Below are 17,177 nucleotides of genomic sequence, written 5' to 3' on the forward strand. Positions count from 1 at the left end.
CCCAATGAAATTTTCTTTCGACCGACAAAATGTTCAAACAAATGCTTATGTTTTTCTAACAGAATTTGTTTTTGATTTTCAAGAGAATAAGATTCTCAATTAGACCAGTTGAGCGCGGTCTTCTCTCAACCTCTCACTTCTGTCTTCTCTTACTACTCTTTCGCTGCTGCAGTTCTGGCTCATCATGAGGGGGACCGGGGACCCTAACCCAAATTTCAAACTGTAATTGTTGAAAAAAATCAAGACAAATGAAAAATCAGTGTAATTGTTTCAAAGATAGTCAAGATCCTCCCTGTTGTTCCTAATTAAGTCACGAGATTCTATTGGTAGAGGTTCTTTATAGTCATGAAATTGTTTTTGCTCCAAATATGGAAAGCTTACGTCCTTACTTTAGCCGTTAATTTTATTTGGTGTTCTAAAACCTGTACGCTGTGTGTTTCATCAAGCCAATTTTTAAAGTTAAAAAATTCCAAAATTATTTGTTGGCTGTTGTACTCAACTTTCTGCTTTCGAATTTCCCGGCACATTTGTACCTCGTGCCTATAAATGAAACTTAAGGAGATTCATATGTTCAAAGGTTTTGATCCTGAATTCTGCGTGTGAAATGAAATTTCACGAAAATTTCATGAATTCTTGAAATTTCAGTATGAAATTGCGTTTTATAAGCGTTCATAAATTTCTTAAACTCTGTCCATCACTCATCGATGATCGTGAAATTTGCGGGCGCCCCGCAAATTGCCTAGAAAGTGTTAATTTCAGTGCAGTGGCTGTTTGTTGGAAAACTAAGGCCAAAGACTTTAAATAGGGTGCGATAAGCTCCTAAAAAAAAAAAAAAAAAAAAAAAAAAGCAGTCGTGCACGCATCACATCTAGAATTTGAGTAAGTTTTGTGGACTCCACACCAATCATTTGCTTTTGAATCGCTCACACGACTTTTAATTTCCTTAACTCGGTTCCTTTTCCAGAGTTAACTAAAGTATCAAGTTTAAGAACAATTCTGATTTTATTACTAGATTTATCGGTTTCCTATTCACTATAATTTTCAGATCAATTAGTTTCCTATTGACTAACTTTCGGTCACTCGAAATTTTACTATGAATCTCGTTATTATGTCACACAAAATTTCATTTTTCACTTTCCACGCTTTATGTCTGATCAAAAAGCATCTTGGATTATAATCGGTGAGCTAAACACACCCATAGAGATTCCATCCTCTATTCATCCATCTCCACATGGGTCTCGACAACACCCTGTTTTCTTCACTAGAGAGCTAGACATCCATTCTCTGAGCTTTTACTTATCTCGGTTGACGCTCGTGGTTCCTCATGAAGCTCTGATTTTGACTCACAGTCAGATGCGTCAGTTTTTCATCTCATTTTCTACATCCACAGAGCACTTCAACACAGGTCTAGGTTCTTTGTCTCATCGACAATTACTATACTCCGAGACAAACATTTTCTTCTCCACATCCCACACTTTATATCCATTTGTGAAATGCCTCATATAATTTTACTGCAATGAACATTACATAAGCTTTATCTAATACGGCTTTCACCATTCGCTTAGTGATGCCATTTTACTGCTGGGTTCGTGGATTTTTGGTGACTCAAACAAAGCGTGATACCTTTCTGGACACAAACTGTTTAGTTTCGTTTCAAATTTAATTTCTAACAGTTTCGTTTCAAATTTAATTTCTATCATAAACACAGTATAGAAGAAAACATGCCCAATTCAAACCAAAAAAAATGCTGAGAGTCTCGCAATGTAATTTTCGCAACGAGATTTGGACGTCACACGTCGTGCTCTTTTTATCGTTTTCATCTGTTGCCAAATCAGAATCACAGTGACCAACAGTTCAATTAGGTCAATTTCAAATTCCTTGAGCCTTTTAGGTATCTTAACACCCTTATTTAAGTATTGCCACAAGATCTTATTGTTCTTGCTTGTATATCTGCCTAAAATACTTATTGCAGCGCACAAATCAGGTCTTGTGCATATCATTATGCACATCAAACACCCAATGAGGCTCTGAGAGGGTGCATCGTTCCCTTCAACTGAATTAAGTTCTACAAAATCTAATTTACGTGGAAGTGTATACTTCCTAGAAATTCAACAAAAATTTGCAAACTAAAGTGCATTTTAAAAGGAGGTCTAATTTGTCATGATATCCATCTTTAAATCGTCAAGGATAGACAAATTTTACTATTTTTACAACTCACATACATTATCATTTCGTGGGATACGTTTTAAATGAGGCCAGTATGCGCACATATTTGACGATCTTTCAACTCGATAGTAAATTTTATTATCTCACTCTGTGTATGGCTCTCACTCTCAAACCTTTTCCTTGTCGGAATAATGACCAGTAATTTCTCATCAATATTATAATTCAGAAAAGGCTTACCACAAAAGACAACGATACTTCCCTTAAAAATGTTGTCTTCTAGTTTGACGAGAATATCTTTCATTATCAGCTTTCCAAATTTTGGTATTGATAACCAACTTTATGGTAATTCAGGGCAGAACCAAACGTCTTCCAAACTAGTTTTGAGACCAGACTCCATGACGCATGTTTATCCAGCCATTTATGTCTTCTCAGTTGTTGTCGTCATTCTCCATCTTATATTTTTGCATTCACTATCTGGGATCAGCAAACTCAAAAAAACGTCGTACATCTAATTTTCTGTTACTAATATCACTGGAATGCTCTTCAATCCCAGCACAAGTTGAACGTTTCACTTTCTGTATCGCCAAGCATCGACTGTTTTCTCAATCGCTTATTGCAAGAATTCATGTGGCGATGATTTACCTTTCAATCATCTAAACATTCACATCCATCACATTTTCTTGATTAACAGAATTTCTGAATTCTAACCTTACAGACACTGCGTTTTTCCCTGTCAAAGGCCTGTATAATATTTTACGGATTTTAGGTCCATTTTAAGAGAACGGACGAAATGCTTTACACTAGTAAGAATACCTACACTGGGGCCATAACCCGTTGGGATAAATTTTAAAGGAATAAACAAGGAGTTAGTGTAGTTGGGTAGTCATCAGTATCCAAATGTAGCTCTAAAACTCCTCAGCTCCCTAAGTACCATCGATGACAAAAGTGCGAAAATACGTATCCCTGTTTGCGACATTGCGGAATCCCTGTCATACTTTACTTTTCCTCTCGAAAACCAGTCGGCTTAATTTCTTGAAAACTAAGCACCTTCATTCTCCTTCTTAATTAGCAGAGTATGCTGTGGAAATTTTAGTGCTGTAAGTGTAGTTGACTTGCCTCTTTGAAAAACCAGGATATAGGAGGAGAGCGTTCGAGACACCACTACGGAGATCCTAGGTCTCCTCTTCAGTCATCATATTTCCTTGATCTATGTTGAGAAAAGCAACTAAAACAATTTTAATGAAACTTTGTTCCTTTTCCAGGCTCACTTTGTCTAAGTTTTGATATCCTGAGGGATTCGTTAGGTGAAAATCGAGACGCATTACCTAGAACTGCTTACGTTGTAGCAGGGACACAAGCAGACCAAGCCAAGAAAAATAAAATTTTTGTCATCAAGGTATGTTGTCCGATTCACTTTTGTATTTTTACTTAAATGGGAACATGGGTGTATATTTATGTCTTATCAGAATCAACTGCATCAATATACTTTCATAATTCTTCTTTTACTGAGAATTTAAATAAATTGTCAAATTTTATATCAAATTTATTTTATATCAAATGAACAATTGATGAAAGAATGCTAAAACTAGCCCAAAACTGAAACATTAATTCATGAGACCGTAAAATTATGAAAGCTAGTTGTTTTCCAAAACGTTTGAGACCACATTCACATGAATTGACAATATATTAAGCTCGTGACATAGTACTTAGTCTTTGGACGAACGATGTGTTCCTTTGTTGGGGCACATTTCGACTTTCGAGATATTGAAATTAAATCGAGATGTGACGTCACACTAAATGCGTCTAAGTGGGTAAACATATTTGGCATGAGCTTTACTGTCTGCTCGTCAATATTACATACGCAAAGGAGTCATTACTGTAACTAAGTATTATTGAAATTATCGGCCCTGTTCAATCATGTAGACTGTTCCAAAAGAGAATAAGCAGATCAATATGATTCCTCACTGTGCCTGGCGTTGTCCATAGGTCATTTTCTTATCCTGAACATTGTGGATGTGAATGAACATGTGTATTTTATATACTGATCCTCGGCTGCATTCCAGTGGATCAGGACATTGGATGAATCCCTCTCCCGAGGATGGTGTAGATCGCCTTCCAGTGTGATCTGAACCTACCACAGCTAGCTACAGTCTATGCTATGAAACGTTAACAAATGTATTCACCACTGTGATTACGACCCTTTGAAGTGTTTTCCCTGTGTAACTGTTTAGATCACAGTGGATCTTGATGCAATGCGTTACATTGTGATCCACCTCTTTCCGCGATACTGAAAAGCTCCTGTCTGTCTTACTAGAACTGGGTAAAGAATAGAATAGACAAAAGTCACATCAGTCTGAATGCATCAATCATCAGTTGGCCCATTGGTTGGCATGTAGGTATCTGTTGAATGGTGCAATCTTTGGTTGTGACATTTGTCTATTCTTTTCTTTCCCCAGTTCTAATTATTTAATTGATTATAGAATCAACTCTGAAGATTCAGCTCTCCCACCCCTATTGTAGAAAAGGGCGAAGAAAAAGCTTCTGAGTTTATAGCTTTAACATCGCACGAGTGCACGAATCATTTATTCAACGAGGAACAGACGCGAACAAAACCTGACCAGGATCCCACGCAGGGGGGCCGCACACACTAGGGAAAAAGTTGGAACTGCCAACCTAAGAATACAATATGCACATAGGTTACCAACTGTATGGAATTACTATATGTTAGAATTGCTAATTAGCTGATTTCAACACCTATGAACGATGTTAGCCGCTTTGCTTGAGCCTTACGAATCATTCTAAACCATGAAATTTGCACAAAAGAGAGAAATCAAGGAACAATCCTGTTTCGTAAAAAGTCCCATTCCATGTTTTTATCAATTTTTGTATTCAACGCTTTGTTTTTTTCCGAACAGGATTCTACTTTCATTCCTCTAGATTTTGGACACATCTTTTGTTTAGAATGATTCCGCTGCTTCAGGTCCAGAGGTTATCCTTATGGTTTTCTTCGAAATTGCAAAGCCTGCTGAAATTTTTTACTTAATAGGTGCTTTCATCAAGTCAAGAACTTTCATGAATCACCCTATCTTGCAATTCTGTTTGATTGTTTCATCTTAAGCAGGATCTTCATATTGTTAACATCTATTGACCGATAATTGTGAAATCTAACGTTATGATTCCACATCATGTCAAGAAAATCATCCCCTTAACTGAAGTAGGGAATTTGACCTGTTTTTCACCAGCCTTATTCATCTTAGGTTGCTCAATGCTGCAAACCATTATTATTTCGTATCAAATAACCACGTTTACCTTTATGCCTCAACTTGTGGTTGACTGCCGACAAACTTCCGCCTCTAATACATACATAGCCTTTCAGTCCCCAACCATGCCCAAAGAATCTACTAAAACCCTTGCACAGTGAAAATTTCTCTTGAGTGATGCACGTTTATATCAATGGCCAAAGTGGGAAACCACCCATCTTTGTTTCCTTGTTTGCTGACTGTCTGTGGCTTTTAATTTTTTCCTCTGAAAACTGTTTGACCTAATTTCTTGAAATTATCCTTGATTTATTTTCTCTGATAGCAGAGTGTAATTAATTTCAACCTGCAAACTTCGCTTGCTACCATTCGAAAAGGTAAAATATGAACCCTTATGTAGAATGTATCTAATTTTCAAACTTTGCATTGGAGTTACCACGTTTTGCACTTTAGCCATCGATATTTTATTTGTCGGCCTACCCTGAAATCTTAATCATTATGAAGTGCTCCTACCTATGTTCCACAACTTTCAATGAGAAAAAAAAACTTACTTAGTTATCTTCTTAAGCAGCTATCTTTTCCATTTTTACATTATCTCTTAAAGTTGAACCATTTCTTTTTGTATCAATCTAGTACTTCACATGTAGAAATCACCATCATGGGTAAGAAAAAAAATGCCGTCCAGTTCTGTAGGCCCATTTCTTACTCCATACTGAAACAACACCTACAGGCATTAAAATTCTCTGAGGCAGCAATCCTGGCGAAGAGTCCATACTCTTCATACAAATATGCGAAGATTTGCCTGAAACTGGGTCTCAAGCCTACAAATGAAGCCAAGAATCGAATCCATAAGGTGCTGCAACGTTCTTCAACTTCCACGCCTCCGGTGAAGCCAAACACCGTAAAAAATAGTCATTCAGATTCTCCAACTCCGGTGAAGCCAAACACCTTAAAAAACATTGATTCCAGTTCTCCAATTCCGGTGAAGCCAAACACCGTAAAAAACATTGATTCCAGTTCTTCAACTCCTGTGAAACCAAACACCTTAAAAAACATTGATTCCAGTTCTCCAATTCCGGTGAAGCCGAACACCGTAAAAAACATTGATTCCAGTTCTCCAATTCCGGTGAAGCCAAACACCGTAAAAAACATTGATTCAAGTTCTCCAACTCCGGTGAAGCCAAACACCGTAAAAAATAGTCATTCAGATTCTCCAACTCCGGTGAAGCCAAACACCGTAAAAAACATTGATTCCAGTTCTCCAACTCCGGTGAAGCCAAACACCGTAAAAAACATTGATTCCAGTTCTTCAACTCCGGTGAAGCCAAACACCGCAAAAAATAGTCATTCAAGTTCTGCAACTTGGGTGAAGACAAACACCGCACTAAATAGTGTCCTCCTACCAGATGTGTCCAATGATTCGGTCCCCTCTCCAACCGTTGAAAAGATCCTAGGAGATAATGTTCCTGACCCGATTACAAAGCCTGCAGATGTTAGCGGGGATGTATCGAGTTAGCCTTTTGAAGCATTGTTGGAAGACTTACCTCACGCAGCCAATCATCATAAACCCCACAACAGTGCTCGTCCGTCCACAAGGACCGTTTGTGACAATTTTTTAGGGAGCTGCATCATCAATGAAAAAATTGGTCCATGATTTGGGGTGGCAGTAAGTTATTGCCGAGGAAATACGGATATGGTCTCCGCGAGTCGGTCAAAGTTGTTGAGGCTGCATGTGTCATAATTTGTGACCGACACTACATGTGGAATAGTGACTCCAATACTAAAATAAACGTTTTGACCCACTGTAATCACAAAGGTTGTAGGCGCTTCAGGCTTGTAATAACTGTTAATGATGGCAGTGACTCGAAACCTACCCTGGACGTCTATTGTGATCAGGTGGAAAAACGACATGGAGTGACACCTGAGTGGCGACCCCTGAACGGTCCTCATCGTAAAGAATTGTATGAGATAGCCCATGCCAAACCTCTTGATTTGAGAGAGAAGATGATCCATAAAGCCGACGAAACTGCATTGTCTCAGGGGAATGCCCAAGAAATCCGTTCCCTTGGAACATATGCCAAGTTAGCTCATGAAGCCAGAGGACAGGATGATCTTCACTCAGACCCATTTTTGTCTGCAATTTCCATGAGGAGGGAGCAAGTGAAGAAAACTTACCAGGGTATCCAGTATATCCGGGTTGTTCAGGATCCGTTAGCGGTTTATATCTACTGTTTGAACAGGTTGCATTTGTTCAAACGTGCCAAGGCCCTCCTCTCCAAGAAATCTGAAAGTGTTGGAGTAACTTTGCACTTGGATGCAACAGAGAGTGTGGTGCGGAAAGTTTGCCTTTCGGATCATGTTGTCTATTATTACTCCATAGTTTTCAAATTCACAGCGCCCAACGAATATCACATAATCCCGCTGGCAGAATTAGTGAGTTCTAACCATAACGCTGTCAGCCTTTCCAACTGGCTGAGTTCTTTCAGGTATTTTGCTGAAAGTAACCATGTCTCCCTAGGCGATCATTTCATTGTGCTGGATATCTCGTATGCCGAACTGAATGCTGTTGTTTTAAAAGCCTTTAATGGAATGAGGTTGTGGTTTTTTTTGCAGATGATTCACAGTTTTGTTATCAAAGGCATCTCTGATGAGAGGGTGATGGGATGTCTTTCTAAATTTGTGATTCCCCACCTGGACTATGCCCATTTCAAGAAGGCAATCGGGCAATCCACCAAGAACCATTATTATCCGTCGCCCAAAGTCTGGACTAATGATCCACCACCTCCAAGCGATGCACCAGATAACAAAGAAGATGGTAAGTCGCAATGTAACTCTAATAAACAGGAAACCCCAACGAACCCTGTCGATGCTTTCAAGAAAGAGGTGTCTCGTTTAAAGAAGAAAGACAATTTATCAAAGGATGACTACAAATTGGTGAAATCAATAATCATGGATATTTTCACACTAATTGTGCATACTTCTTCTTATAGTGACATGAAGAACATTTTCCAACACTTATTCACTCTACTCCTCTTTAGTGTTGTATGTCCTCTTGTCAATGAGTCTAAGAAAAAGCTCTATGGATATTGTTCAAAATCTCCAGAGGTTGAGAAGAGTAAAACTTCCCAGGCAAAAGAAACCGAGAAGAGCGATGATCAACCGCTTTTCTTCAACGTCGAGGAAGATAAAATCAAATATAAGAAAAATCTGTTTTACCTAGACTTTGAGAAAATTTTTAGTGACATTCTCAAATCTCACGATGACTTCCTCTCCAAGAAGAGTAAATCCAACTTGCAAATAACGGATTGAAAAAAATACTTTTTTTCAATCCGTCATTTGCAATTTACATTCTCACTTATTACACCCACATTGTTCCCTTGTGGATTGCCCTCCTGCTGCCGGAAGGTGTTAAACTTAATAATGGCCTTATCGAAACTTTCTTCAACATAGTTAAGAACATTTTTTTGGCTGAAAGAAGAAATATCCGCATTGACAGATTTCTTAGGAAAGACAATGATCATGTTGTTGCTGTTAAAAAGCAGGTTGACAACCATGTACCAGATCGAAGGCCTCGACAACAAAGCAAGAATAGAAAGCGACAGTCCAAAGGTGATGATAATGAACATCATGGATTGAAGCACCCCTCAAAAAGAAGCGTGATGCAGATCATGCCTTTCTCGAAGAAGATGCGGATGAACCTGCTGAATGTGAGTGGATGCCGCTTGAAAATGAAGCTGACGGAGAGGCACCATCTTCTGCTTACAGTCTACAAACTGTTGAGAAGTGGAGTCGCAAGGGGAAAATGCCTGTCACTCCGGTGGGAAGTGCCACACAAAAATATCCGCACATTCGGAAATGTTTCTCTGTAAAATCCGAGCCGGAAGAGTCCACTTCAAATGGAGAGTCTACACCAGTCCAGCAGGTCAATGTGGAAGTATCTGGACAAGGAGGCACCGTTCTTACTGATCAGCCTGAACCCTCTGGTGTGTCTCTACCTGCCCACTCTCTTGAAATGCAAGAAGGGTCTGATAAATCAAACACTGTTAATCTTGACTTATCATGTGGTGAAGGTAAGGCTGCTGAAATCGATAATGATGATGATACTGGTGTGGAAGTACTAAGTCCATTACCGCAAACTGAAATGGTGAAATTGGCTCCAAGTAGAAGAAGGAAAATTGTTGAGAGGAACCTAACGTTTCGAAATACGCTTAGAAACCTACAGGGCTTCAATTTTGCAACTGTTATTTCATTGCTGAAAGAAACCAAGGGTACTTAAAATCTGTTCTGTGTAAACACGGAACCATCTTAGACATCGATTACTATTCTTCTGTCATCTCTGTACCCAACCGTTCGAAAGAGCGTCCTCGCAATTTGAACTATTTAGTCACTCGAAATTATTGCGTTCCAGATTTTGAAGCTCCACTACTCTTGGGTCATGAGTCTTTCAGTGTTCTTGCGGATAAAGGGCGACCAACCGATTTGTACTTGACAAGCGAAATAATACACGCAGCTACTCAACTCTTCATCAGTAAATATGATATTGATGAAACTAAAGTCTTGTTTCTTCGAACGGAAACTGGAAGCTTCATTTTCAATGATGACCTTCCTCCTGAATTAATAGCTGATGTTCCACCAACCACAGAGGTCATGATAATGCCTTATTGCGAAGGACAGAAAATTCATGTGCCAGAACAAGACCAGACGAAAGGTGATCATTGGTGCATGGTGGTCGTCAATTTCAAAACGGCAGAATTTTATCATTTGGAACCTCTAATAGGTGCTAAGGTTACTCGTATCTGCAACTCGTAATGTCTCAAAAGTCTTTAGAATTAACAGGAAATAATCGTTTAAGCTCCCTCGACTGGTCTTACCCAGCTTGGACGTTTCCTCAACAAACCGACAATTACAACTGCGGTGTACACATGGTGTTTTACATCTCCATGGTTTTGAAGAACTACCCTGTATCTCCTTTATTTCCTCCCAGCCAACTTTTCTGTCCTAGTGAATATTGCAAGGTATTGCGATATATCCTGTTAGCCGCGTCCAGTGACGTCTTCAACTACTGTCTATCATGCCTTGGAGAATATGAATCTGATGTTGGGAAGCGTGACACCTGGTAGTGGCAATGGCTTCTTGCCATCTATCGCCATGGCGTAAGCCATGCAGAATTCGTCGAACAGCATAACCCATGCGGACAACGTGATTTCGTTAGGGTCCTAAGGTTTAATGTTCGAGTAGACTGGGGATAATAGAACTTGTGCTGGTGGTTGGGCCATGACGATGACGAGTGAATATGGTGGAACTTTACCGGTTACAGGTGATGTGTTGGGCACGTAGTGGAGTTGGTGCGAAAAATCCTCGTCGCCATTCTGCAGTATATAGGAAATCGGGTGAATTGACGGAAGAATACAAGAACACGATGAGTCTCGGTTGAGAGAGGGATAAACTATATTGAGCACAAAGACAGTGACAAAAGAATAAAGTACATCTATCCAACACGAAATATAATATCAGATCGACCGACTTGACTGGTCATTCCAAGATGGAGTCCATCTCTCGAATCGAGATATCGATATACCGCAGCAAGAAGCCAGGGGGTAATTCCGGCGCCATATTGAATTGCCGCTAAAGCGCGGGCAAACGCGGCATTTTAAAATTTCGAACTTCAAAAGTCGTTTTCGGAGGGAAAAACGGCTCGAAAAAAATCTGAAAAAATTACTGCGTGGTCAGGAGACAATGTAGTTTCTGAAAATGCAAGAATTTAAAACAGGTTAACAAGCTCATCCCTTTCCTTTACCCTACCAGACCCCTAGCTACCCTTATGCAAAAAAAAAAAAAAAAAAACAAAGGCTGTCCCTTTCTTTTGCCGTACCAACTATTGCTCTGAGAAGCGAGTGAAGCATCCTTTTTCTCCTCTATTCTGTTGTGTGGGCCGGTGGCGTGCGGATCCTTCACCGGCGGAGTTTTCTTTCCCTTCATTTTCCCTCAAGCTTATTTCTCTGAATAACATAACGCTTTCTGAGACAGTCAGTTCTTTCCTAATCTGTTGAGTGGGCCGATGACGTGCAGGTCCGTCATCGGCGGAGTTTTTTCCCCCTAACTTCTTCCTTTTTCCTTACTGTTTTTTTTAAGCGTCCACTAGCGCTTTTAAGTCTGTTGTGTGGGCCGATGGCGTGCGGATCCGTCATTGGTGGAGTTTTCCGGATAAATTTCCTAATTTTCCTGTCTTTTCCGAGGAGCTTTTATGGCCGTCGGGTTCTATTGAGTGGGCCGGTGACGTGCGGATCCGTCACCGGCGGAGTTTCCTTCTTGCCCTTTTGCTTCCACGCATTTTTTCTCTCAATTTTTTCCTCTCGAGCAACCAAGTTCCCACAATCAAACCCCCCATCAATATTGACCAATCGTCTCTTGTTCTCATTCCTTTACTTACCAGCAATGCAGGCGAAAGGCCCGTTGCAAGTCTATGCTCTTCCGATCTTTATTTTTTCCTGTTTTGTTTTTTGTATTGGTCTTATCCATTTCAGGTCGAAATTTTCAACGAAGCAATCCAAGATGTTCCGACATAGGTTGCTTATCACTACCCAATTCAACCCCCCTTAGTTTTTAGTTTTTAGTTTAATGCACCTGGGGGGTACAATGGAAAAAAAGTCTGCTACGGTCAAGCCGTCTCGGAATCTTGAGAAAAAATCAGCTTGATTCAAGAATTTTTATCTTAAAACAAGCAGTTTATTGCTAAATTCAAGATTCGAGATTCTTATTTTCAGCTACCTTACAGCTTGGATCACCTGCTAGCTTGATTTAAGCAGCACAAAAATCTTGAGTCAAACCTGCTGAGTCTTACATCAAGCCAGCATGGCTGCTAATTCTAAGAAGTTGTTTCTTGATTCAAGATACTGTAAGTAGTATGAAAATGGGGACTTGAGCGCAAAAGTTTTTAGCCAAATTGTGCAGAAAAATAAGAATTAAAATACAGTGTTGTATAGGGATTATTTTTCAATACGGCAACGCTGTAAAATAAAAATATTGTATGTTGCCCCTTCAATATGCGGGTTATGCAATGGTGTAATAATGCCCCTTCAATATGCGGGTTATGCAATGGTGTATTATTCAAGATGGCGGAACAGCGTTGCCGGACTGGGCACTTAAATAAATGATTTAATTATTGGTGAAATTTGGCAACATCGAATTTTACAGTGTTGCTAGATGGGACAAGAAATTAGTTGATTTTTCCGAAACAGTGTTGCCGGATTGTGCAAAAAATCGGAATTTCGCACTTGTAAAAATTTTCGGTTCCGATAGACCTTATTCTCCAGTATGGGCCTGGTATCGGAGACTGGAGAGTAGGGTCTCATGGGGAATTTCAATTTTTAGACGTTTCGTAAAACCCACGCGTTTAGTAAAACCCACGCGTTTAGTAAAACCCACGCGTTTAGTAAAACACACGCGTTTAGTAAAACGTCATGTGTATCGGAACCTTATGTTTCGGGTCGGGCAACTGGGATTGGATATTACAATGTTCAGTTTGATGAATCAAAAATTTTTATTTATGGAATTATACTGTTACAGTTTAAAAAATCGTCCACATTTTTTTATACGAAATCCTTACTGTCGATCCAACTATTGTGACTCGCGTCCAGACCCAACCATTTGACAAAGGCCTGGTTTTTCTTGCGACGTAGAATTTTCTCCACCAGGAACGTATCCTTATAGTTGGTGGGTTGGAGTTCTTCGCGGTAGAATTTTCCTTTGATGATCGTATCGTGCGCGTCTTTCAGATCGTACGTGATCGGAACGGTCGGATTGACGCTGACAATCTTGAAAATTTCCGTGCTCCAGTTCGGTGTGTATCCTTTCTCGAACATGGCTTTGAGTCTCGAGATCCGTACGTGATCACCGACTTTCAGTTTTCGGCTGGCCAGACGTCTCTTCTCGGTTTTAGTCGGCGGCGGCCCACGAAGCTTTTGCAGGATCATCGGTACATCCTTTTCGGTGACATCAATTGGTTTCATCCCGATGGTGCGATGAACGCTCCCGTTATATTCACGAATGAGTTTCGGTAATAGATCTACCCACTTGTACGATCCTTGCGCGCTGAATTCTTTCCACATCTTTGTTTTTAACGTTCGGTTGAATCGCTCGACAATAGAGGCTTTGGTTGTCGAGTACGAGCTGTACATATTGATCTTGTGACGCTTCATCAATGCTTGACATTTGGAGTTGTAGAATTCCGAGCCCATATCAACTTGTAAATGTTTTGGTGACTTTCCGACTGCTTTGAGAACGCGTTGCAGAGCAAAAGTGACATCCGTGGCCTTTTTCGATTTGAGCGGTTCGGCCCACGCCTTTTTCGAGCACGCGTCGATGACGGTGAGGAGATATCTGTATCCTTTGTTGACCGAGGCGTACGGTTGCATCTCGACGAGATCGGCTTGCCATAAATCGAACAATCCTAGAATGCGTACTTTACGACGCGGATAGTTTCGTCGTGCAGGTTTATGTAGCTCCTCAACAATCCCACGTTTCTCTGCCGACATGATAATTACCGTCGACGTCATCGTCGTCCGCTCTCTCGATTCAAATTCTGTTTCGATGCTACTATTTTAACCAACCGATTGTAAGATTGTTGAAGTTGGTGGATACGGTCCAGACAGTGTTGAGCTAATTTCATGGCTTCCTTCCATTTAGTGTCGGACCATTGTTTGTTCACCGCATCCTCATCGCTTTCGGGATCTTGCACTTGACGAATCCGTTTGTTCGATACGATATAATTTCCGTCGGAATCCAGTGAGAATCCGTCACCTTTTGGACCGCGGCGGAATTTCGATCGACCGAAACCGTCGGTGTGACTCATCGCAACACTATTTTCCTTTCGTTCGATTCACAACCTCTAATTGACTGATCCTATTTTCCACTCGTGATAATTTCGTCTCGAGTCGTTGCATGATACTTTTGTATTCCTTCATTTTCTCCAAACAAAGCTGTGCCGAATTCATAGCTTCCGTCCACTTCGAGTCTGTCCATTGTTTGTTCACGGCATCGGTATCCTCTTCGGGATCTTGCAGTTGACGGATCCGTTTGTTGGATACGAGATAATTCCCGTCGGGATCCAGCAAGAAACCGTCACCTTTGGGACCTTGCTTCGTGTTGCGAACGTAAATCCCTTTCGATCTTCCAAACCGGTCGGTGTGACTCATTTTTGTGCGGAACCTATATTTAGTGGATGTAATCCGCTTCGCGAAGCTCCTCGACGATACTCAGAATTTCTCGATCGTGATCGGTGTGACCAGCTTGTTTTGAAGCTACAAGTAAAACGAGACGTTGGACTAACTCGTTCGGATCGTCCCAATAAACGAGTTCCCGTTTCGCACGATGAATTTTGATACCGGAGCCTTTCTTCAACTTTTTACGCGGTGACTTCCTCGTTGATTTCGGAGTCGATGAAGCAAACAGAGGTTTGATGAGATCGCGGTATTTACGACTGCGGTTCGAGGTGGGTCTACCATGTGGATGATGTTCCTTCCGATGCGCATTGGTGAGCGTAACTAGTCGTTGGAATTTGGCGCGATCGTCTGCTGTGTACTTACGCGGATGTTTCTTAAAAATGAGCTCCAAGAACCCGGGTGTCGGTTCGAACACCTCTTTATCATCACGTCCGTCTCATCAAGATTAGTCGTCCGTCCGAATCGAAACTAATGGTTCGGTTTCCGATAAGATAGTTTCCGTTGATTGCTTTCCGCACACCATACATGGTATCGGACTCTTTCGGATGTTCTTCCAAATCGTTCAAATAGAACTGTACGTGCGGGGCAGTGTTCATGTCTCGAGAAACGATGTCGTCTTCGGTGCGACCTGTCATTTGTTCTTTATCCGTTGCATCTTGGAACGTTTCATCGTCTTCCTCATCCTCCTCCTTTGAGACGTTATCATCATCGTTGTTCATATTTTTCGGTGATCCGAACGAAGTAAATAAACTGTCAACAAACATTGTTTCATCTTTCGTCTCCGATTTTGAAGGTTCGATCTTGGTTTTCCTTTCCTCAGGAGCAGCGACAAGTGCGGGTGTTGTCGACACAGTTTTCTGCAATTCTACGAGCGGATCTGTCAACAGTTTGAAAACTTTCTTTAACGTCACCTGAGCGTCCGCCTCTCCGGTGCGAATGGCATTTAACTTCCGTTTGATATCTTGACGGATTTTATCGATACTACCGTATTTCTGAGCGATCGTCGACGATAAGTTATCCATCTTGTTCAATATAAGTATCGAAACCTTTCCGGTACCTTCCCTCGTTCTTATTACTATCTTTATCGATGACTAAAAACCCGTACTTATCGTGCCAGCACACCGAGCAGATATCTCTGAAATCTTCGAACGTGAAATCCGTGTTGACGTGATCGTCGTAGATGTGTCGCAAGTTTGTATTGTCCTGTTTGAAAACTACGAGTAGGTTAGCGTTATCGCGAATCAATTGTTTCGGTATGCGAGAATAAGTTTGACACAAGTAGAAACTATCGACCGAGCTGTGCCTTCCCATACTGAAATAATCTCGCATCGCATTTTGTTTGTCACAAGCGACATCATCGAAAATAAAGATCGAGTCCGATGCTGCGTCGTTTGGTGGAACAATCTCGGCCGTGTCCGAATAGACGTTGTATCCGAGACCGTCGATTCCGTCGAATATCCGACGCAGTTCTTCGTACTTGGGTTGGAACGGTGTCTTGGAGTACAAGTACACGTTGCGGAATTTCAATCCGTTCGGATGTTGTAGCAAGCAAACCATCACGTTTGTTTTACCGCAATTGGACGGTCCGCAAACAATGCAACGGATACTGTCCGGTAACAGTTCACTGTGTCGTCGTCGTTGTCGTCGGTTTTCATTTTGCTTCTTCCGTTTGTCGAGGTTTGGAATTCGCAGTGATTTTCTTTGTTTGACAAGTCGCATCGTATTTGTTCCCTATTTTAACGGACAGTCATTTTCTACTTTTCCGTATAAATAGTATGGACATTTTCGTCAGAGTATGTCACCGAGAAGATTATCAACTTGCAGCAAAACCAATCGCGGAAGTGGACTGTTAAACTCGTTGATAAATTCACTACCGTTCGAACTACACTTGCCGGGCGACTACAGGTACTGCGGACCGGGCACTCGCCTCGCAGAACGATTGAAACGCGGAGATCCGGGTATAAATCCGCTTGACGAAGCTTGCAAGTCCCACGACATCGCTTACAGTAAGACTAAAGACACCGGCGAGAGGAACAAAGCTGATCTCATACTTGCGGACAGAGCTTGGGAACGTGTGAAAGCGTCCGATTCATCGTTGGGTGAAAGAGCGGCAGCATACGCCGTAACGAACGCTATGAAACTCAAAGCCAAACTCGGAATGGGTCTAAACAAGTCGGTGGCAGCGAAAAAACCGAAACCCAAGAAGAAGAAAAAGAGAGCGTCGAAGAAGACGAAACCGGTGGAGCGGACGATCGAGCGAATTTTGGCTCTTCCAAAGACGGGTGCCGGAGCGTCGAAAACGAAGAAGAAGAAGAAGAAATCGGCGGAGCGAATCTTGGCTATCCCGAAGACGGGTGCCGGAGTCCAGAATCTCCTGACGAGTATCGGTCTGGCCGCGCGAACAATCACACCGGTAGCGAAAATGATCAAGACGGTCATCGACGGATCTTTGAAGAAGAATATCCACCTCGGTGAAGGATTGTACTTGCGACCGTACCGTAAAGGTTACGGACTTTACTTGAGACCTTACCGA

General features: G+C 41.3%; 1 protein-coding gene across 9 annotated transcripts in view; it reads left to right on the forward strand.

Annotated features, from left to right (window-relative positions):
- Nucleotides 1-721: 721 nt before the first annotated feature.
- LOC109031418 (uncharacterized) overlaps nt 722-17,177 on the forward strand; it is a 100,539-nt gene continuing 84,083 nt past the window's right edge. For 8 of the 9 annotated variants that reach the window (XR_002008799.2, XR_002008800.2, XM_019042915.2 and 5 more), the window contains exons 1-2: nt 722-879; nt 3,429-3,562. The gene's annotated coding sequence lies outside the window, so the exon portion shown is untranslated. Of the gene's footprint in view, nt 880-1,002; nt 1,181-3,428; nt 3,563-17,177 lie in introns of those variants that run through there. The other variant, XM_072302789.1, reaches the window with a different exon arrangement.

Source organism: Bemisia tabaci, chromosome 7 (genome assembly GCF_918797505.1).
Source record: "Bemisia tabaci chromosome 7, PGI_BMITA_v3".
Lineage (NCBI taxonomy): Eukaryota > Metazoa > Arthropoda > Insecta > Hemiptera > Aleyrodidae > Bemisia > Bemisia tabaci.